Source organism: Petaurus breviceps, unplaced genomic scaffold (genome assembly GCF_028583685.1).
Source record: "Petaurus breviceps papuanus isolate PSGF00001 unplaced genomic scaffold, PetGlider_PUasm1.0 98, whole genome shotgun sequence".
Classification (NCBI taxonomy): domain Eukaryota; kingdom Metazoa; phylum Chordata; class Mammalia; order Diprotodontia; family Petauridae; genus Petaurus; species Petaurus breviceps.
Window position 1 is genome coordinate 31,809,778 of NW_027187460.1, and position 24,118 is coordinate 31,833,895.

The following is a 24,118-nucleotide window of genomic DNA, read 5'->3' on the forward strand; positions in this document are numbered from 1 at the left end:
CTAGCAAAGGGGAATGTCGATGAAGGTTTGTCACCTAATAGAATGGTTTTTTTGGAGGGGGAAGGGCAGGGAAATTGAGGTTAAGTGACTTGCCCAAGGTCACACAGCTAGTAATTGTTAAGTGTCTGAGGTCAGATTTGAACTCAGGTCCTCCTGATTCCAAGGCTGGTGCTCTACTCACTGTGCCACCTAGCTGCCCCCTAAAAGAATGTTTTAAGCCAACAAAGTTAGGACCATGAAATCAGTGCTGAGTAGTGTAAAATAGAATAAATTGGGAATCCAGAAACTGAAGTTCTAGTCTTCATTCAGCCATTGACTTCACTGAAAACATTTGGCAAAAAAGAGTGGAGAGAGCTGACTGGGAAAGAGTTGGCTGAATAAGGAGGCAGACCCTGGCAAACACTGTCTACTGAAATTTTAGTGACTGGCAAGCTCAGTATGAATCAACAGTATCTTGTGGTGGCACACCGAGCGACCTTGGTCTGAGACTTCACTGGTGCAAAGACAGTGGCCCAGAATGGGGGAGGTGTCAGCCACAATGTCCTTTGCCTTGTTAGCTTCCGTTTGTAGGACTGTACTCATTTCTGGGCACTGGTTTAAGAAGGACATTGTCAAACTGTAGTCAAGAGGAAGGTGCTTAGGATGGTGAGGCTTGGAAACTGTATCCTATAAGTAGGACCTGAAATGAGAAATGGGAATAGAATAGAATGGCTTAGAAATGAGAAGTCTTAAGTGACTCAATTCCATTTGGCTATATGTAGGGTTGATTCCTAAATCTATGCTGGAGGTAGAGCCTTGGACAGCAGAGAAACAAAGAAAAAAGGCATCTGGGGCCTTCAGATCACCATTATTAGCTGATACAGACTTTTTCTATGTCAACAGACTCTGTAATCTGGCAGCATCTTTGTGTTTTTGGGAAGCCAAAGAATTTACCAGTCTCCTGAGACTCCTTTCTCCTGGAATGTTTGTTCTGCTCAGGGCTCTTGGCATATAGAATCTGAGCCATTTTCCTCATAGATGGATGGCATGGGGCCATTTGGGAAGCCAGTTAGTTTTCACAATGGTTAATGCTCATTCATGCCTGAATTGTTCTTCCAGGTAGTGTTGCCTTCATTTCTATTAGTTCACATAATTTCTGAAGGGCCTGTTGTGGAAGGAGTTTTGTGTCAGGCATTGTAAAGGGAATCGTCTCATTATATCATTCCCCATGTCCAGTGAAGGTTCCATGAGAGTTTTTTGTAAGTTGAGCTGATGGCAGAGGTCTGGGTGACATGATTAATTTTAATAACAGTAATAGCAGCTAGTCTTTACATAGTGCCTATTATGATCCAGGCATTATACTCAGTGCTTTTAAACTATCTCGTTTGATCTTGATGATAATCCTGGGAGATAGATGCTTGTATTATCCCCCCTTTTAAAGTTGAGAAGATTGTAGAGGTTATGATTTGCTCAGGGTCACACAGCTAGTAAGTGTCTGAGGCTGGATTTGAACTTAGGTCTTCCTGACTCCAGGCTCAGTGCTATATTCACTGTACCACCTAGCTTCTGACTTTTTTCTCTTGACATATCTTAAGTGTCTATGAGGAGATTATTTCTGAATTGTCCATTCCTCTTCTAGTTTCAAATTGGACTCTTTCCATCTTGTGGTATATATATATTTCCAAGGACCATCATGAGCTATGCTGGAAAACAAACAAACAAAATTAAACCATAGTATGTGTTACTATCTTTGGGTGAAAGATTGCTCATATCTGTTTTCCATGACATGAATATGGAATCATATTAAAAGGAATAAGAAAGACCTGCTTGTAATGCCCTGACTCTTACAAGCAGCACTTTTCAGCAATAAGGACAGGCAAGTTAATGTTCACCTTGGCCTTTATGGGCAATGGAGGGTACTCAGGAAACGCCAAGCCCTATCTGGTTCCCAGAGAAATGGAGATCCCCATTCCTTAGTGCCATGCCTTTATTTGGTGGCATGGATCATCTCAACAGTCTAGAGACATGGTCTGTTTGTGTCTATCCCTTCAAGAGGCAGCTAAGTGGTACAGCAGATAGAGTATTGGACTTGGTGTCAGGAAGACCTGAGTTCAAATCTTGCTGCTGCAATATGTGACCTTGGGCAAGTGGTTTTAACCTCTGTCCGTCTCAGTTTCCTCAGCTATAAAACGGGAGATAATAATAGCATTTATCTCCCATATAGTTGTGAGGATCAAATAGGATATTTGTAAAGCACAGCACAGTGCCTAGTCCATAGTAGGAGCTTAATAAATCCTTCTTTCCATCTCCCCTTCTTCCCTTCCCCCCCTCCCTCCCTTTCTTCCTTAGCAGAAATTAATATATAATAAGAATAATAGCTAATATTTACATAGCGCTTACTATGTGCCAAATACTGTGCTAAGTATTTCATAATTATTATCTCATTTAACCCTCACAACAACCCTGGAAGGTGGGTATTATTATTACCCCCATTTTACAGATGAGGAGACTGAGACAGTAGTTAAATGACTTGCCCAGGATCATACAGCTAGTAAGTATCTGTCTGAGGCTAGATTTGAACTTCGGTCTCTCTGATTCCAGGGCCAGTGCTCATCCACTGCACCACCCACATTTTTCTTGAGTGATTAAATGCATGTAGATGAATGAATGAAACATCCCTAATACATTTTCTCATTCAGTGTGAGTGGGGCTCCAAGGGGTCCCATTATTCCATTTATATAAGGAAGAACATTCCATCTGTGCTAGAGAGAGGAAAAGTGACTTTCAGTGGCAGAGAGGAATTAATAAGGGCTCAAGGCCTAGCTATCAGGCCTTTCCTGTGCCAGCATTGTTTGAACAGGCTTGAAAGCTGACTTCCAGTTCTCTCTGTGCTTTGATAGACAGCTGGCTATTTGGCTACTCATGCCATTAGACCTCCGAGCTGGTAGTCTACTGCTCCAGCCCCAGCTGTGTGACTCAGGACAGTGGGATGAGATATCAGAAAGTCTGCCCACGCTTTTCTCTTCTGCTGATCAGTATCTTGGGCTTTGGTTTGAGAAAGGGTGAGCTTAATCAAATGCACACCCAAGGGATACAAAACTTCCTTTGTGCAACAGCCAGAAATCTTTGTGACTTCGGCCCTTGCCAAGCATCACATGCTGCCTTGCCCTCTGTCATTATCAAGGACGTAATATTGGAGACCGCAACTCTCCCCTTGTCAACTGCTCTCCCCACCCACTCCCTTCATTTTTTTTCTCCCAAATACATTCAATATCCTCTTTGTCCAAGCTAATAGACCTGTATAAAGACTGTCAGGTTGGGAGGGAATCTTAGAGGCAATCTGGTTCAATCTTCTCATTTTACAGGTGGGGAAACTGAGGCTGAAAGCCTGGAAGGGACATTACTCTTCTCAAACTGCACCTCTTGCCCCGTGTTTCTCTTTCCCCTGCTTTAAGAAATAACTCCTCAGCCCAACTCTATGACCTTCCAAAATTTGGCTCTTATCTACCTACCATTCCAGGCTTATTTCAAACTCTTCCATTTTGTAAACTCTTATGTTCTTGTCTACTACTAGTTTCCCTCTCAACCTGACAATTTGTTCATTCTCTGCCTCAGTACCTTGGCATCAGCCTTTCCTCACGCTTGGGATGTACTCTTTCTTCACCTCTTCCTCTCAGAATCCTTATCTTCCTTAAGGTTCAGTTCCTGCACTGCTCCTTCTTCTGAAGGCTTAATCCTTGAATCCTAATTGTTAGAACTCACTCCCTCCTCAATTCCTCTTATGTTCTCTTACTTGTGTCTAGGTTGGGTACCTCCAATAGGATTTAGGGCAAGGCTGTTTTGTTTTTGTCTTTGGATCTCTAGGGCCTAGTATTGTGCCTTATGTATATTCAGAACAGTGTTTTAGGGGATGGGGATCTCCCACCGTGGAGATTCCTTGTACCCATGCTGATGAGAAACTCATTTGTGACTTAGAGCCTGAGAGAGCTATCTGGGTTACTGAGAGGTTAAAACTCGACCATGGTCATGTGGCCAGTATGTGTCCACAGGAGAATTTGAACCCAGGTTGTCCTAATGTCAAGGCCAGCTCTCTATCAATACTAAACAATGCTATCTTGTACATAGCAGCTGTTCACAGATGAATTGAATTGAAGGTGGTTTCAGAACTGGCGCTGCTGAAATGCAATCCTTAACTCTTTTCTTTATGCGAGAGGCTTCAACACTTTTGAAAAGGGCCTGAATCAGATTAAAATATCATTGTAAAATATTTATCTTTCAGTTTTACAATATTTTTAATTCTAAATCCTTCCCCTTCATCCACCCCCTCTCTATTCTTTGAGAAGGCAAAAGATACAATATTCATTATACAAATGAAGTCATGCAAAACATATTTATGCATTAGCCATGTTCTGAAAAAAGAAAAAAATCAGGAAAAAGAAAGAAAAAATATTCTTAAATATTTACTGAATCCATCAGTTTTCTATTTGAAGGTGGACAGCTTTTTACATCATGAAATCTTTGGAGTTGTGGTAGGTCATTGTCTTGATCAGAGTTACTAAATCATCCACAGTTGATTATTTTTACCTTATTGTTTTTACTGTGTAAATTGTTCTGTTTCTGCTCAGTTCATTTTGCATCAATTCATATGAGTCTTCCCAGGTTTTTCCAGAACTATCTCCCTTCAATATTTGTTTTACAGGACAATGATATCCCAATCACATACACATACTATAACTTGTTCAGCCATTCTCCCGTTGATGGGGATTCCCTCATTTTCTCATTTTTTTTTTTGCCATCATAAATAGAGCTGCTATGATTATATTGTACAATAGGTCTTTTTCCTTTTCCTTTGATCTCTTTCAGGTATAGAATTAGTAGTGGTACCTCAGGATCAAAGGGTATACACAGTTTTAATAGCTTTTGGGGCATAGTTCCAAATTACGCTTCACAATTGTACAGTTCTTCTAAAAATGCTTTAGTGTACCTATTTTCTCACATCCCTCCAGCATTTGTCATTTTCTTTTTCTGTCATTTTAGCCAATCTGATGGCAGTGAGGTGGTACCTCAGATTTGTTTTGATTTGCTCTAATTATTAGTGATTTAGAGCAAGTGTGCATATGACTATTGACAACTGATTTCTTCCTCTGAGATTTGGAGAATGGCTCTTATTCTTATAAATTTGATTCTGTTCCCCACACATTTGAGAAATGAGATCTTAATCAGAGAAATTTGCTGCAAAACTATTCAAAATTGGGAAATATTTAACAAACTAAAAAAGTTCAATAAATCACAGATCAAATGTTATATGTGGTTTTCTAAGTCATATGTTTGGTTTAGTGGCCCCCCATTTCTATTTGAGTTTGGCCACTGCTCTGTGCTAAGCTAACTCTTTACTCCAGCTCCCTTGGTGCCTCCACCAAGATTTTGTCATATACCTAGGAAAAGAACTTCTCCGATCATTCACTGTATCCATTGAGGCTTTCCAGATAGGGAGGTGGTAGTTTCCTTTAGACTCTGTTCACCCAGATCTAGAACTTACTAGATCAGGGGTGGGGAGCCTGTGGACTAAAGGCCATATGTGGTGTGGCCTTTGGACTGAGTCCCAGTTTTATAGAACACATCCTTTTCTTAAGGGGCCTTGAGGCCGCAGGTTCCCCACCCCTATACTAGATCTAGAAGTGCATTTTGTCCAGTATTAACACAAAATCCTTTCTATTTGCTTCTGTGCATACAATAGGTACTGAATACATGCTGTTGATTAATTCTTTGCTCACTTTTTGGGTCTAGACCTGTTAGTTCTTAAGTGTATGGAGTTATCTGTATGGGAACTTCCCCCAGCAATGCAGACTGGCAATTTATAGTCTTGGAGAGCTGTGCCTGCCTACACCTTCACCCACCTATTTTTGTTTCCCTGGCTTCCTTCAAGTCTCATCTCAAATTTCACCTTCCCCCTGTTAATTGTTTCCTACTTAAACCACATATAGTTTGCTTTGCATATATTTGTTTGCTTATTATGTCCTCTATGAGATTTTAAGCTCCTTGAGGGTAGGGGACGGTCTTTTGTCTCTTTTTGTATCCGCAGATCTTAGCACAGTGCCTGTCACTTAGTAGGAGTTTAATAAATGTTTATTTATTGATTGTAGGAAAGCCTTTCCTGGTCTTCTTAGCTGATGCTAGTCCTGTTTCAGTTCCCTTCACATACTCTCTTTGGATCTTTTATGTATCATAGATTAAAATCTCTTGGAGCAGCTAAGTGGTGCAGTGAATAGAGCACTGGCCCTGGAATCAGAAGGAACAGAGTTCAAATCTGTCCTCAGATACTTAACACTTACTAGCACTGTGACCTTGGGCATGTCACTTAACCCCAATTGCCCTGCATTCCCTCCTCCAAAAAAGCCCCCTCCCTCCCCAAATCTCTTTACCTTTTGATCAGATATAAACTTTCCCAGTTGGGTGGGGTCTTAACACGGTTGAGGAGAATGTTAAATACAATCTCATTATGAGTCCTATTCTTCAGGAGATAGTAGAGAATGAGGGAATAGGAAGGGAAAAATTCTGGATTTCCCCAATAATAATTGATTATTAATATGAGAAAGAAATAACCATTTCTCTCAACCTAGGGGGAGAGGCAGGAAAGAGGAAGGAAGTATATCTTAGGACACCATGTGGTTTTTTTACCCTGGTGGACTGACCCCTATAATGGGATGATGAAATGGAATGATGGAATGGAATGCAATGGAAGATGAAAGTCTGGGCTACACCTGGGGTGTGGGCAGGCACAGGGGGAGCTGGTGAGGAAACGGCACCCACAGACTTCGCTGTTGACTGTTCTCCAGATTTTCTTTCTGAGACAAACACCTGGTGCAATTAATTTTATAAGTGTTTATTCAACTGAATTCAGCAAGCATTTATTAAGTGCCTACTGTGTGCAAGACTCCATATTCCATAATTTACAATGCTCACTCCTCGTAACAACATTGTTACTCAGTTTAGAGGGGAACCTCATGAACAGAAGGGTACCCCTGAAAGACGCTAGAAATGACAATTCCCTTTGGTAGTATCATCAAAAACAGCCAATATATCAGATTAAAGGGTAATTGGGAAATATTTAACAAAATAAATAAAATACAATAAAATGTAATGTTAGTTTGTGGTTTTCTAAATCCATATGCACCTGCAGGGACTTCCTCGTGAGTTAGTGGTTGTATTTCTATTTGAGTTTGAGACCACAACCTACAACATTGCAACCTAAACAAAATGTCTTAACAACAGTCCTAATACCATTAACAAGAAAAGCCCCATAGTATACAGGAAGACCCAAACCTGTTCTCTCTCTTAACTCAAGGGGTCCCCACTGACTATCTCCAGTGCAGTCAAACATGTTTCTGATTTGGTGACCCCTGTCCTGGGCAGGAATCTCCTCTGAAGTTTGTTTAGAGAAGGAAACAGGAAGAATATACTTAACTTCTCTCCCACTGATGGGACATCATTAGAAAGCCCAGTCAAAAAGACATAACATCCCTCCCTCAACACTGCACCCCCACAGAACCATATGCAATGGAAGTGATTGTACATTGAGTAAGCGACTCAGCAGGTATATGATTGAATATCAAAGCTCCCCGTGGGACATCCTCACTAGGCTGGACCTCCTTCCCTCTCCTCATCTGACTCTACTTTTTATTGATATCATCCGCTCAGGCACCTCTCCTAAGCTACAGGCTTCCATTCCTCACTCAAACTCAGAATTCCTAACTGAGAAGTCATGGCTTAGGTGGTAAATTCACTGTAATGACTTGTCCTTTTAGCGCCTCAAAGTCCTTTCCCATTCATTATCTTATATAGTCTATTATTCAGTCATTTCCGTCTTCATCTAGTCAGATCCTCAAGGAGCTTACAATGTGTGTCAGATGGTTTGAGTGGAGATGGACTCCCTTACTCTAGATGAGGGTGGTCTGAGTGATCTGAGTCAAGGTCCCCAGCACCTTATTAGAATGGGTCCACCTCTTTCCATAATATTTATTCTTCTCATTAATTATTAATCAAAAAGAGTTGATTGCCATCTGTCAGGAACACCCTCTCTTCCAAGGGCATATAAGCATTAAGAAGCCATCTTTGATTTATGAGAGACAGCCAAATAACCATCCTTTTATTAATTTTCACTAGCTATAACTAATAAAATGATTAATTACTCAGAAATTGTCTCTTGAACTTTTCATACATCACAAGGTCATATTCCTAGACCTAGTCCCTGTCTCAATAGAAGCCCGTCCTTAAGCAGGTTAGAAACTGTACCTGAGGGCTTAGAATTGTACCATGTTAAGTGTCCCAAGGGTAGTTTTCTTCCCAAGTGGCCATCACATTCCTCCTTGAAGCCTCTTCCTTCAGAAAAGCCCCTACTTTCCAGAGGCACAAAATTACTGACTATAGCTCTGACTTTGACAGTGGAAAATAATGTTTCATACACTGAGTCTCAATAAATTTCCCCAACAGAGTTTTTTCAAAAGGGGAGGGAGAATTTATTTTTAATTGATGTAGGGAATTGTAAGCATGGATGTTACTGAAGCAAATCTGCACTGTAGACACTTAGATAATACATCCAACAGATTAATATATCTATATCAAGATACAATACATTAATATATAAGATTAATATACAGCTAATAGATATTTCTAAAGCTCTTTGCAAATCTTATAGGGCTATATAAATGCTAATCATTACTATTGTGTTCTAATTTTTATTCTTCAATATATATAAAAATTCAGACTCTGTATGTTAGATATCATGCAGTTCAGTATTGCATAATTATGTGGATCAGAAGTTCCCATTCTTCTCTCTTCCTAGAAGGTATGATAATAAATGTTTAACAACCAGATTTTTGAAAAGGCAGCACATACCTTAAAGTTTAATTTGTATTATTAATATTTTTTCCTACCACTTAAGTCTGGAAATCAACAAAACAACAAATCATGCCCTGATTTGAAGAATTTGCCTATTTCAAAGGTACAAATGTTCATACTGAAAATTGAATAATCAGGCTCCATAGTCCTGCAATTGCATATTTGAGGGAGAATGGAATTTCAAATCCTTTACAACCAGCCTCAACTTCTCTTTCTTATCTTGTTATACATTATTCCCTTTCTAGCCTCCTTGCTGTCCTCAAAAGGGGACTCTATCTCTAATCTCCATGCTCTTCCCATGTCTGGAATGTAGTCCTTCATCCCTACCTCTTGGAGCCCCTTGTTTGCTTCAATAATCAAATGACACACCACCTTCTATGTGAAAACTTTCCTGATGGCAGCTAGGTGGCACAGTGGATGGAGAGCTGGACCTGAAGTTGGGAAGGTCTGAGTTCAAATCTAGCCTCAGACACAATAGCTGTGTGACCCTTGGCATCTCACTTAACCTCTGTTTACCTCAGTGTCCTCAGTGGTAAAATAGGGATAATAACAGCAACCATCTCCCAGGGTTGCTGTGAAGATAGAATGAAATAATAATCAGTGCCTGGTACAGAGAAGGCACTTAATTGATGCATGCATTCGCGCGCATGCACACACACACTCATAATTGTCTCTTCTTCTAGAATATAAGTAGAACATGTTTTATTTTTATCTTTGCATCTCTAGTGCCTGGGAAGTAGCAGGCCCTGAATAATCCTGCTAATCAATTGTTTCCCCAAGAGCTGATCCCAATGTATCTCCTTATCTTGTCTTGCTTTCACAAAACTGCTTGTATTTCTTCCCCTTTACCATTTTGATCACGTTATTCTCACATTCAATAATCAACAATGATTTAATACTAGCCACTAAATACAATGAATATTATGTATTACATATACAAGGACTGTTTTTGCTTTTGCCTTGTATTCCCAGCATTAACAGAATGTCTGGCACTTTATAAATGTTTCATAAATGCTTGTTGATTGACTGAGTAATTCTGGCAACTGGTTAAGGTCATACATTAATTGTCTATGAGGCATATCAGCAATCTCATTCCTTATAAATACTAGCTTTCACTGTTATAGCAGTGAGGACCCAAACAATATCATAGTTGGAAGGATCTCTGAGGCTATTGAGTCTAACCTAGACTTGAACAGCAATACCACTACTAGGTCTATTTCCGAAGATGATGAAGGAAAAAAGGAGAAGAATCTATCTGTTCTAAAATATTTATAGCAACTTCCTTCTTGGTGGCAAAGAACTAGATCAGAAAAATCTTTCTATAACATCCCTGGAAAGAGGATGTCCTTCTTCCACTTGAAGACCACAAGGGATGGGAATGTCATTTTGAGATGACTCTAAACCACTTTCAGCCATTGCTCCAAGTTCTGTCTTCTGAGGTCAAGAAGAATGAGCCTAATCCCTGTGTCTCATGCTAGTTATCAAATAATGAAGATAGCTATCATATCTCTTCAATGTCTTTTCTTTCTCAGGCTGAGTATCCCCAGTTTCTTCAATTGATTTTCATTTATCATGAGATCCAGATTCTTCACTGTCTTTTTTTTTATTGTTGCTTTTTGGAGGGGGGAAAGTAGAGCAGTTGGGGTTAAGTGACTTGCCCAAGGTCACACGGCTAGTGTTAAGTGTCTGAGGCTGGATTTCAACTCAAGTCCTCCTCACTCCAGGGCTGGTGCTGTATTCACTACGCCACCTAGCCGCCCCTCCTTCACTGTCTTGGGTTCTCTTCTTTGGACCCACTCCATTTTGCCCATAAACTTTTTAAAATGTGCTGCCCAGAACTAAGCTCCATGTGCCAGATGTAGTATGACCAGAGCAGACCTCCCTGGAGTCCTTTTAAAAAAGGCCAGAACATGCCTGGTCAGCAGTGCAGAAGAAGGGATTCTTTTTCACAAATGGGTAGGTCAAACTTTAAAGTCCCTTCTGACTCTGAAGTTCTGTGAGTCCAGGAGTAAAAAGTGCTATATCCTTGCCCATTCCAGACAACATCAATGCAGACTAATAGCCCATAATATCTGGTCACTCAAAAGGCCACATAACTAAGGCCTAAGAGGTACTAATAACTATAGCAACCAATATTTATCTGAAGTATTTTATAAAGAAATGTGTATTAGTCATTTAATTTTAGTTTGCAGATATCTATGAACTGACCATCTATTATTCACAGCATGAATGAATGAGACATCTGTCATCCATGATGGAGAATATAGGCATGGTGGATAAGCCAGAAACAGATAATTGGTAATGGATTACTTATGTGGAAAACCAAGGGACAGGTCTTTGGGTTTAATGCCACAATTTGCCAGACTGAATTCTGTTTGAACATTTCTACTGGCTTACTCTTTGCTCTTTGGCAAACTGCTTTGTCTGCCTCAGTTTCTCTTGTTCCCATGTGGTTCATAGAATTTCTGAGTCGGAAGGAACTCCAGCAGTCATGTTGTTCTCCTTATATCAGAAAGGGGTTCCCACTGTAACATACCAGACAAGGGGTCATCCAGTCTTTGCTAGAAGACCTCCAAGGAGAGGAACCTTCTTGAGGCAGTCCATTTCATTGTTAGATGCCTCTTACTATGTTGTTGTTTAGTTGTTTTCAGTTGTTTCTGACTTTTTTTTGGGGGGTTTTCTTGGCTAGTATACTGGAGTGGTTTGCCATTTACTTTTCCAGCTCATTTTTTTTTTACAGATGAGGAAACTGAGGCAAAAAGGGTTAAGTGTCTCACCCAGGGCCACACAGTTCATGAGTATGTAAGGCCATATCTGAACTCAGGAAGATGAGTCTTCCTGATGCCAGGCCCAACACTATCCCCTGCTCTACCCTAGCTGCTCTTAGTGGAAGTTTAGATAAGAGGTGAGTGAGTATGTTTTCTCTCTGAAAGATCTTTCAATTATCACTCACCTGAAAGAAGGGGCAGCAAAAGCTACGTTGTATTACTGAGGTCGCATGTTACGGATGTGTCTGGAGATTCACATTTTTTTTCCTGTTTATGGCAGAAGGTAGGCCTTGAATAGATGCCCGGATCCCCTCAGCTATCTCTGCCTCAAAAGTACATTTTTTTTAAAAAATAAGCAGCTGGAAGCAGCTGTTCTTGTCATCAGTTACCATTGAATGCTGGGCTGGAAGTGGGTTGTGTGGGGTATTGGTCCCTTCTTACAATATTCCAAGTGTTGCCAATATCCCCAGTCTGTCTGGGGGAGCGGGGATGGGAGCAGGAAGGAAGAACAGTGTGTTCTTTCCAAATAGCCTCTCCCTCCTCCATTATGCACATTTCTGCCAGGATTTCGGACTGCTAGGTACAGAGTGAGACTGGCTGTTTGGCTCACTCTGAAGGCATTTCCATGCGATTACAAAAAGTGGAACGGGCTGCACCAGAAAGTAGCAGGTTCCTCCTCACTCAAGGTCTTCAAGTGGATACTGGATAACCACTTGTTAGTGCTGTTGCCCTAGAGGGAATTCTTTGTCAGGTACAAGTTGACTTGATGGCCTGTGAGCTCCTTTCTAATGCTGAGATTATGTGATTTTTGTGAAGTATATGTAGTGGGTTAAGGAATGGAATTCAAGTGGAACTACTTATGAGGGGAGAGACTCCCTGAATGTCATAATTATCTTCTAGTATTTGAAAGCCTATTATGTAGAGAAGAGATGAGATTTGTTCTACCAGGCCCCAGAGGACAGAACTGGGACCACCAGGTTAGAGAGTAGCAGATACAGGCTTAATGTAACAAACATCTTCCTAATATCCAACAGTAGAATGGGGTGCTTCAGGAGGTAGTGAGTTCCAACTTGCTGAAGGTCTTCAAGGTAAAGACTGGGCGACCACTTGTAGGGATGATATAGTAGTGGGTTTGTTGGAGTGAGTTCTAATCAGCTTGCAAGTGTCAAAACAGGGAATCACAACTTCGCAAAACTTATGTGAAAATCAGGTTTATTATACGAGAAATGAATATGCATGTGGAATCCAAAGAGTCCACAATCCATACAGAAGTTTGCATTTTTATAACAGCAGGACAAAGGATGGAGGAGAGACCAGAAGGGGCATGGCATGGGAGGGAGAACAGTGCAGTAAAGGTAGGAAAAGGACAAAACTCCTCCTGAATGGGAGGAACAAAGTGATTGCAAAAGCTATAGACTTTTCTTTTGAAAACTGCTAGACCAGAGGTCCCCAAACTTATTTGGTCTACAGGCCCTTTTAAAAAAAATTGCTCGGAAATCTACTTTCTTCAATCCTTTAGTGTTTAAAAAAAATTTTGTCATTTAAAAAATATATATATTTTAAAAAAGTGATGCATTTTAAATGTATAATTTATTATAAATTTGTGTTTTTTTCCCTAAATTGAAATTGTGATGGTGCAATTTTGTGTCATGTAACCCCATATAGTATCATATTGTAAACAAGTCATTACATGCACATTTTCCTGCCTATGTGTGCTGGACTTCCTGACAATGTGAGACACTCTCACCTGCCAACACTTGCTTGTTAAGACCTATTGGCAGAACTGACCACAGATCAGTCATAACTTGCCTTTTGTTTGTTTATTTGAAAAATAATGCAACCACTATGACTTTTAACTCTGTAACACAACAGATGAAACATGTCTGAATGGTTTTTCAAAATTTTCTTCTCTTTTCTTCTTTCCTTTTACTTCCACTACCCCCTTATTTTTATTCAACTCCCCCTATGTTGTACCCAATCATTCTAAGTACTCCAGAGGGGGTGGTATTGCCCATTTTGGGAACCTATGGTTTAGCAAGACCATAAAGCTAGGATGGTCTGCTTATCTACACAGCTCCCAGCTGCACAAGTGATTTCTAAGCCTAATGCATACTGACTGGCATCTTTTTTGACTCCCAAGGATACACAATATACAAGATACAATCCAGCTTGGGATGTAAACAACACATTTTGTCAGTTGGGGGTGCGGTGGGGTCTGTTCTTGACACATTCAGGGCCTCTTGCGTTCTCTGAGTCCAGTGTTTCTGGAAAATACAGCAAATAAAAAATACAAGTTCGGGGGAACCCCTTAATATTCCTCCACCCAAGCTAATTGCTAAATTTTTATTGTGATCATTTGTACCTCAAAAATGGGAGAATCTCTATAAATCAGGTCTTTATTATTTTGTTGATTGCATTGACTTTTTTGTTGTTCAGTCATTTCAGTCATATCTGACTCTTCTCGACCCTATTTGGGGTTTTCTTGGCAAACATGTTGGAGTGGTTTGTCATTTCCTTCTGTAGCTCATTTTCAGATGGGGACACCGAAGTGACTTACCCAGGGTCACACAGCTAGTAAGTTTCTGAGACCAGATCTGAACTCAGGAAGATGAGTCCTGACTTCAGGCCCAGCACTCTATCCCTGTGCCACCTAGCTGCCCCAGGCTTAAGAAAGTATTAATAATGCAGATAAACTAAATAGTGTGTGCATACATTTCCCCCCCCCTCCCCCCAGAGAGCCCAGTTGTTAAACATTTGCCAGAACACTCCTGTATTGCTTTAATAAACATTTCTTGAACTTGGCAGGAGGGCAGGAAAAGGCTCACAGAATGAAATCATCACCAGGCTGGAGGTCTGCTGGCTGTAGGCTAATATTAAATAATAATAATAATAATTGATATTTACATAGCACTTTAAATTTTGCAAAGTACCTTACATCCATTATCTCATTTGAGCCCCCCAATATCTTTGTATATAAAGGATTTCTGTTCAATTTTTGGTTGGAATACATGGCTTTTGAGGTCTTCCAAAGTTGAGATTCTGTAATCCTGCAAATTTTTAAGGCAATGGGTCATGGTACACATCCTTCCAAACCACAGCTAACTGACAAAATGAGCAAGTTAGGCCAAGTCTGACCACAGAGGAGACAGTAACATGAAGTAGAAAGAGCTCTGGACTGGGAAGCAAAAGGCTTTGGTTCCAATCCCATTCTGCCACTGACTTTTCTTCTAGGTGACCTTTACCTCCTGGAGGCCCCATCTGTAAAACACAGAGCTTGGATTTTTCAGGTCCCTTCTATCTGTGACATTCTATGATGAATTAGCACTCCAAGTGAAGGTAAAAGAAGTGTGGGAGAAGCAAAATGTACCAGGGTCCTTTCCTTGTAGGCTAGTTTTTTTTCCCCCCTTATTGATTGGTCCAGGGGCTAATGCTGCAGCCATTGATATGGCTTCCTGGTCACCCAAGGGCATTAAAAGGTCAGCCATGAGGAGGCCATACCCCTCAGATTTGTCAGACATCCAACTGCTATCAGAGTTATCGCACCCACCTATCTGACCTCACACACCCTGTTGCCCAGATGTATTTCCACATGGAGATAAGGAGAGCAATGTACCTGAATCAGTGTATCTACGCCTAGTATCTTATATGTACTATTATTAAATAAACTTCTTTTTTTATTCACGGGTATTGGATATCTTATTTAATATTAATAAATTAATAAATAATCTAATATCTTATTTAATAATAGCTATTATTTACATACACTTACTATATGTCAGGTACTGTGCTAAGTACTTCACAATTATTATGTCCTTTGATTCTTATCACAACCCTGGGAAATAAGTGTTATTTATTATTCCCATTTTACAGATGAGGAAACTTACGCAGAGGTTAGGTGACTTGCCCAGGATCACATAGCTAGTAAGTGTCTGAGGCCAGATTTGAACTCAGGTCTCCTTGACTTTGGGGTGGTTAGGTGGTGTAGTGGGTAGAGTGATAGGCCTGGAGTCAGGAAGACTCATCTTCCTGATTTCAAATCTGGCCTCAGACACTTATTAGCTGTGTAACCTTGGACAAGTCACTTGACCCTGTTTGCCTCAGTTTCCTCATCTGTAAAATGAGCTGGAGAAGGAAATGGCAAACCACTCCAGTGTCTTTGCCAGGAAAAGCCTAGATGGAGTCAGAAAGAGTCAGACACAACTGAAACGAGTAAATATCAACAACAAGAATTATCATTACTATTTGTAGAATACAGATCTAGATGTTGTATCTAAGTTAGTGATATATTGATGTGAATATAGCAATATCTAATCTGATTGCTTCATTTTGTGGCTAATAAGTGTAGAGGCAAGGTTTGGACCTATTTTTTCTGAATTCAAGTTCAGTACTTTTTCGTTAAATTCAAGTGCTTTTCATAAGAACATTTAGATTCAGTTTTAACTCAGCAAACTTTAAATAAAAAGTTCCTGTCCTATGCAGTAGGGATAAAAGGATGAAATGAGGAGCTCTTGATTAGGAGGTGATGAGATGTGGACACATAAAACTTCAAGACAAATTGCATGAGGCAGTATTACTGAATGGGAATGATCTTATTAAAAGAGTAACCAGGTTGATAATATCATGGCAGGGTTTAGCAATGTAATGCTTGTAATGACATTCTCTGGTCCCCACTTCTCTCATCTCTAAAGTGAGAGGACTGAAAAATAGGACCTATAAAGGTCCTCTGTTTCTTAAAAAAAACAACAACATACTATTTCATATTTCCTTCCTTCAGGAAGCTTACAGGCCATAATGGTCAGGGAGAAATGAAATAATAATGAAAGATTTTAATTTAATTTGATTTCATAGAAAAATAGTAAATCAAAGTTCCAATTCTCTCTGCCCTGGTCAAATGATGTCTAGAGTATTGCATTAAGTTCTGGAAACCTCATTTTCAGAAGGACAAGCTAGAGAGTGGACAGAAAAGAGAGATCCAGAGGATGAAGGGTTTTGAGTCCATACCTTATGAAGACTGATTAAAGGCACTGGGAGAGTTTAGCTTGGAGAAGGAAAGCTTGGGGGCAGAGCATGATGTATGCTTCAGTGTATTTGAAGAGCTGTATGTGAAAGAGGGATTAGATTTTATCTGCTTGGAGCTAAAGGGCAGTGCTAGGAAAAATGGAAGGAAGGGGAAAATCCAGGCTTTATGCAAAGAAAGAAAACAAAACAAACAAACAACAACAAAAAACCAACCCTAAAATCATGAATAAAAAACAAGCTTCTTAATAATTGAAACTATCCAAAAATGGAAAAGTCTGACTCAGGAGAAAGTGTGTTCTCCCTCATTTGAGTAAAGCCTGGATGTCCAGATATCTGAGGTGGAGCAAAGAAAATTCATTTTTTCTGGTATGGGTTGAATTAGATGGGCTCAATTCCCTTCCAGATCTGAGATTCTGTGAAATGATGATGGGACCACCACATGGGTGTAGGGGAGAGGGCAGTTACCTATAATAGCTTGTATTGTTCTCTTTAATTATTACTTATGAACAAAGTCTTATCTTTCCAACTGGATTGTAAACACCCTGACAACATAGATATGTACAGTTCTGGGCACTTGAGAAGGAATCAATAAATCTTTGTTGATTAAACAGGAAAAAAATGAAGTAAATGCTTGTAGATAGGCATCAGTAACTGGCATGGCACCACACCACACCAAGTAGGTACTTCATAGAGGTGCTGGGATAGGGATTTAGAAATTTTAAATTCTTAGAAATTTAGAAAATTTAAATTCCTCACATATGACATTCATGATATTTTCTGTTGTTCAGTTGTGTCCAACTCTGTGACTCCGTGGACCATAGCACACCCATACTTTCCCTGGGGTTTTCTTGGCAAAGATATTGAAGTGGTTTGCCATTTCCTTCTTCAGTGGTTTAAGGCAGACAGAAATTAAGTGACTTGCCCAGTGTCACATAGCTAGTAAGTATCTGAGATCATATTTGAAGTTTGGTCATCCTGACTCCAGGGCCTGCGTTCTATGCACTGAGCTGTATAGCTGCCTCCTCATGTTATATGTGCCGTATTACATATGTGAAGGACTTACAGGGAATTGATGGCAAATGGAAGCTTGGCCTTGAGCAGTTATGTTTCCTTATCTCAGATCACTGCCCATAACTCTACTAAAGACAGGCAGTTTGGTAACAGTGGTTTCTGAAGCCAGAGGTTCAAAAGTCCATCCTACAAATTATTACCTATGTGATTTTGGCTAAGTCCCTTTACCTCCTTAACCTTAGTTTCCTCTCTTTGACAAAATCAAGGGGTTGAAGAATCCTTCCCTGTTCTAAATCCACAGTACTATGGCCAGAAAACTGAAGAACAAAGGAGGAAAAGGGAGATTTGGGTTTGGGGTGGGGAGGGCTCCTTCTAGATTCTCCATTTACTGAGGAAGAGGGCTCCTTAGGAGACGCTGGGATTTGTTTTCCTTCTTAGTTCTGTTGACCCTGCTCAAGCCAAACCCCAGAGACAGAAGACTAGTTTAACTATCTGAAGGAATATCTCCATTTTAATGGATATTTCAGGACAGTTGTTCACACATTATCTAAAGCTTGAAAAGACTCAGGACCAAAGTGAAGATTACTTAAACGGGATCAGACAGAAGCTTGGGGGATTTCTGAGGAGAGGCTTTACCTTCAGGTAGCCAAAAGCAAATTCTCTTTGGTCTGTTTAGAGGAAGGAGATGGAGAAAAAGCTCAAAGTCTGGACTCCCAGGGAGCTGCCGACAAATAGAGGCTTGGCCTTGAGCAGATGTCCTTCCTTCTCTAGCTTCTTCCCGGCCAGCTGTTCTGAACAATGACCTTCTGATGACTCAAGTCATGGTCATGGAGTAGGCAAGCTGGGCTGATTAATAATTCCCCCAGTCCCCTACTTGGGGGATGGAAGCGAATGTTAGGTGGGCCTGAAAGATAGGCAAAGCCTCTCAACTACTCGCCGAGTGGTTTCCTGGTGTAACTGCTGCCACATGTGAGGTATTGAAAACATCTGTGCTTGGGATAGAAGATTACACTCAAAGCAGAAACTAGAAAGGGACCCGCGCAACGGGGCACTGTTTTTCATCAAATGTTAAGCCACACATTTTCAAATGTTTTGAGTTAACAGAGGATGCTTAGAGGATTTCAAACAGGACTAGACTCAGCTTTCATTAGCTAGTTAATCAAAGAATATTGCTGTTACTCAACTGCATGTCCCCTCTCTTCCCTTTTCATCCCATCCCCATCCCATCACATCCTATCCCTTTCTTTCCCTCTCTCTTCCCTTCCTCTCCCTTCCCTTCTCTCTTTCTTTTCTCCCCTCTTTTCTCCATTCCATTCCCTTCTTTTTTTCTTTCTCTTCCTTCCCTTCCCTCTCCTCTTTTTTTGTGTTTATATAGTATGTAAGCATCTGTGTATATTATACATGTATCTATACACATGTATATATTAATATATGCATATATTAATGTGTGTGTGTGTGTGTGTGTGTGTATACTTCAAAATGTTTTGGGAAAAGCCTTGGTGGCTGCCAGCATCAATGTTAGAGGCAATTTCTAGGTGAAAAGCATCTGGGAGACTAGTAATATTAAATAATTCCAAGACTGGTCCTACTTATTGACAGAGTAGGCCATTGTTTAGTGGAAGAGCAGCACTGTGAAACGAGAAGTCAGAGTCTGCGATTTTCTATGAACATATTTCATGATTTTTGGTTAGTCTAATAATGCCTCATTTTTCTCCTCTGTAAAGTAGAAACAGTGGTGACAATTCTATCTCCCTTTCAGGGTTACTATGAATGAATGAAAAAAAAAAGTCACTTCTTGAGAGTGAAATAAAACATGACTTGGACTTTTCTTGAAAAAATGTTCTTTGAGAGGCAGCCAACAATCACTTTCTTTTTTCTTTTTGGCAAGCATGCATTTTTTTCTTAATTTATTTTAAACTTAAATACTAAAATTTAAATACAAAATAAGAAAATAAAAAGAAACATATTTTAAACAAATACAAAATAAGAAAAGAAAAAAAGATTGCCATGTGCACAGCAGAAAATAAGAGATTCGAAATGTAAAGCAATAAATTTCCATTTCAACAAAGTCTGCACAATAAACACTATGTATTGTGTTCTGAGGTGTCCATCATTTCTTTGTTTCCTTGTAGGTTTTCTTTTGTTCTCTGCTGTGAACTTTAAAATTTGTTCCTTTTTTTCCCTCTTCTTCCTCCCCTCCCCCAGGAAGGCTACAATTAATCATGTACACACACAAGTAATATACACATATATGTATATATAATACACATGTGTAGATATATAAACACACACACAAACATATGTATACACACATGCATACGTGCACATGCATAATACACTTACATACAAATACATATGTGTTTATATCGATACTTAACCACATATATACACATACACTAATCGTTTTCTCTGGGGCCTAAGGGGGCTGAGCCAGGAATAGTAGGATGTAGTATGTGGGAACTCTATAACTTTGTAAAATGCTCTACTAGGCAGCTAGATGGTTCATTGGATTGAATGCGAGACCTGGAGTCAGGAAGACCTGTGTTCAAGTCTAACTGCACATACTTAATAGCTGTGTGACCCTGGGTAAGTTATTTAACCTCTATGTGCCTTAATCTACTATGGAAGGGAATGGCAAACCACTCCAATATCTTTTCCAAGATCACAAAGAGTTGGACATGACTGAACAACAGAAATAATGTGAATTTTCAGACTCTGCTGATGTTGATCAGTCTTCAAAGGTCAAAAGGGGAGATCTAGAGATAATGTCACCCCAGGTACTTGAGGGTGTGATGTACAAGATAGCTCATGTAAGCCAGGGTAAATCACTTAACCTCTGTTTGCCTCAGTTTCTTCAACTGTAAAAGAGATGATGATAGCACCCACTTCCCATGATTGTTGTGAAGATCAAATGAGATAATATTTATAAAAATGCTCAACATAGTGCCAATGGTACCTAATATATGCATTTGTATTTCTTTCCCCTTCCCTGGAAAAGATAAAATGTCAAGGCAATTCACCAAGCATTTCTTAAGGAAATACTACACATTTGGCACTGTACAAAAGTTCAGATCAAACTGTGTCCCTGCTCTCAGGGAACTTCCAATCCAATGCCTTTTTCTGTAGGGATGGCAGTTAGGTGGCCCAGTGGGTAGAATGCCAGACCTTGAGTCACAAAGACTCATCTTCCTGAGTTATGATCTAGACTGAGACCCTTACTAGCTGTGGGACCCTGAAAAAGTCACTTCACCCCATTTGCCTCAATTTCCTCACCTAAAATGAATGAGAGAAGGAAATGTCAAAATCTTTGCCAAGAAAACCCAAAATGAGGTCACAAGGAGTCAGACATGACTGAACAACAACAACGACGGGTTCTTTTCCTTTTAATGTAATTGATTTTCATGACCACATTTGGTAACTAAATGGCTCTTTTAATACTTTGCTAGGTTATTCCATCAGCCAAAGTTGTAGCTTTTTTTAAAATTTAGGGTAAGAGGAATGTACAGAGCTGTGATTTTATTAGAGTAGGGAACTTCTTGGGTGGAAATTTCCTCCGTCAATGCATTTCCATAACAAATACTGTTGCAAACATTGTGTTCAGGGATGTTTCAAAGGCTGTACTTGAGCAATCACTTCGAGGCTGGTCCTTGCTCCACTAAGCTGTCTGGCATCTCTGCAGAATCACAGTGTTAGAGCTGGAAGGGCTCTTAGTGGTCACATACTCTACCCATAGCCCTCTTCCTTCTTCCTTTATAAATGAGGAGACCAAGGCCCTGAATGGGGAATTCCCACAGGACCACGGAGAAAACAACTCCTTAGGGTTTTCTGTTACCCTCTCCTTGCTGTTTCTTTCCCTTCAGCTTCCAAAAAAAGGAATCAAGGACCTGGGGACATCTTCATTTACTTATCTTGTTGGGACCGTATGGACCCTGAAACAGGGAAAGATTAAACCGATGTAATCTCTTTCCCTCACAATTATGGGAAAATACAAGCTTGGAAAAAATGCAAGGCTGAGACAGTGCCATGAAGTCTCATGCAGACCCTAGAATTACCATTATTATTGTGTGTAGTTTGAAGAACAACTAGGCAGGTCTTCATGCTCCCAAATCTCTATGCTCCCCAACCTGCTACATTACATGAAACATTCACTTGTTGTTCAGGCATGTTAGTCATGTCTGACTCTTCATAACCCCATTTGGGGTTTTCTTGACATAGATAATTGGAGTGGTTTGCCATTTCCTTCTCCAGTGCATTTTGCAGATGAGGAAACTAAGGCAAATAGGGTTGAGTGATTTGCCAAGGGTCACATAGCTAGTAAGTGTCTGAGGCCAAATTGGAACTGAGGAAGATGAGTCTTGCCTCTAGGCCTGTCATTCCATCCACTGCATCACCTAGCTGCCCCAACATTCACCCTACTCCCTCCTTTTTGTTATCGTGTTAAAGGCCTCTCTTAAAAATAAAACTGTTAGAAAGAACACCATCATCATCTTAGTTTACATGTAGAGAGCACCTTAGATTTTACACCTTCTGATGTAGGTGGTATAAGTTTGTTATCTCCATTTAACAATTGAGGGACCTGAGACGCAGAGAAGTTTAGTAACTCTCCCGGGCTCCCACAGCTAAATATTAGAGCTGTTGTCTGAACTCCATACCAGTGCTGGAGCAAATCATTTAACCTCTCTTGGTTTCAGTTTCATCATCTATAAAATGGGGATACTAACAGAACTTTCCTCCCTGGATTATTATGAAGATCATATGATGTAACATTTTATGTAATGTGCTTTGCCAACCTTAAAGTGCTCTGGCTATTATAATAATTACCACTACAACTCCATGTGCTTAAACAGCCATTAATACATTAGTTCAATGCTTTAGGGCCTTGGTACATCTTAACTTGGGTTATAGCTAGAGACTCCTACAAGATTTCCATCTTTTCAGTCTTTCCACCCTCCAATCTATCCTTGGCAAAACTTCCAGATTGATTTTCCATGTGCAAACAGCTAAGCAAGTTATTTCACTATTCATGATTCTTCAGTAGCTTTGGATAAAGTCATATTCCTTAACATGGCATTCAAGGCCCTTCACGATGTTGCCTCAGCTTCCCTTTCTGACTTTGTCTCAGTCTATTTTCCAAAATATCTTCTCTGTTTCAGTCAGTCTTTACTACTCATTGTTTCCTGACCATACACCGTCCTTTCTAGCACTTAATTGGTCTTTACTCCTGACCTTGCTCTGTGATAGCAGTACTTCCCTTCACTGATTCTTTTGCCATCTCTGTATGTCAACTTCCTATATGTCTGTTTTTCAAGGTTCAGCATTAAGTCCTATCTCTGTCTCCTAGGAAGCCTTCTCTTGTCTCCTAGATACCATCAATTTATCTTCATCTGATCAAATATCACTTTGTATTTGTCTTTTGAATTTATTTAGTCTTTAAATTAGTCATATACATATATAATATGTATCTATCATCATCATCATCACCATCATCATCATCATCACCACCACCACCACCACCATCATCATCATCCTCATCATCATTATAGAGGCAACTGGTATTGTAGGGGATACACTACTGGGCCTGGAGTCAGGAAGACCTGAGTTCAAATCCAGTCTCAGACACTTACCAGTTGTGTGACCCTGGACAACTTACTTAACCTCTGTATGTCTCAGTTTTCTCAAATGTAAGATGAAGATCATAATAATACCTATTATCAAATGATAGAATATTTGTTCAAAAAAAAATAGCTTAGCACAGTTCTTGGCCCATAGTAGGTACTGTTTGAAGGCTTATTGTCTTCCCTCCCCTTCTTGTGTCCATTAAAGAATAGTTCTTTGTCTCCACACCTTACCTCCCCCAACTCTACTGGAATGTACTTGAGTGCAGGGATCGTGATATTCATTCTCTATGTCCCCAACCCTGGCTCAGTGGTATTGCACATAGGAGGTAATTAATAGATGTTTATTGAGTGAAATAATAAATGGATGAGGCAGGCTATGTACTGTGGACACATGCACATGGGCACACACACACACACACACACACACACCAATCCCTGCTCTCAATGAACTTACATTCTATTTGGAGAGATAACATGTACATATACATATGTGAATAAGCATAGTATAAACATAAGCAAAATAGTTGCTAAGTAAATAAATAGGTATAGATCAGGACAGTTTTGCATTATGGGGCAATACCCAGAGATAGAGGGGTAACCAGGTAGTGCAGTGGATAGAGTACTGAGCCTAGAGTCAGGAAACCTGAGTTCAAACATGGCCTCAGACACTTACTAGCTATGTGACCCCGGGTAAGTCACTTACCTCAGTTTCCTAATCTGTAAACCCCAAATAGGGTCATGAAGAGTTGGATGTGACCGAAATGACTGAACAACAATACCCAGAGAAAGACAGGTTCAGAAGGGGAGCCATCCTAGTAGCCTCAG

General features: G+C 40.0%; 1 long non-coding RNA gene across 2 annotated transcripts in view; it reads left to right on the forward strand.

The window, feature by feature from the left end:
* LOC138155859 (uncharacterized) overlaps window positions 1-24,118 on the forward strand; it is a 164,279-nt gene that overhangs the window by 126,929 nt on the left and 13,232 nt on the right. Inside the window, exon 5 of one of the 2 annotated variants that reach the window (XR_011167009.1) lies at window positions 99-15,330. The exons of the other annotated variant lie outside the window; for it this stretch is intronic. This is a non-coding gene — a long non-coding RNA (uncharacterized lncRNA). Of the gene's footprint in view, window positions 1-98; window positions 15,331-24,118 lie in introns of those variants that run through there. 2 annotated transcript variants of the gene reach the window in all.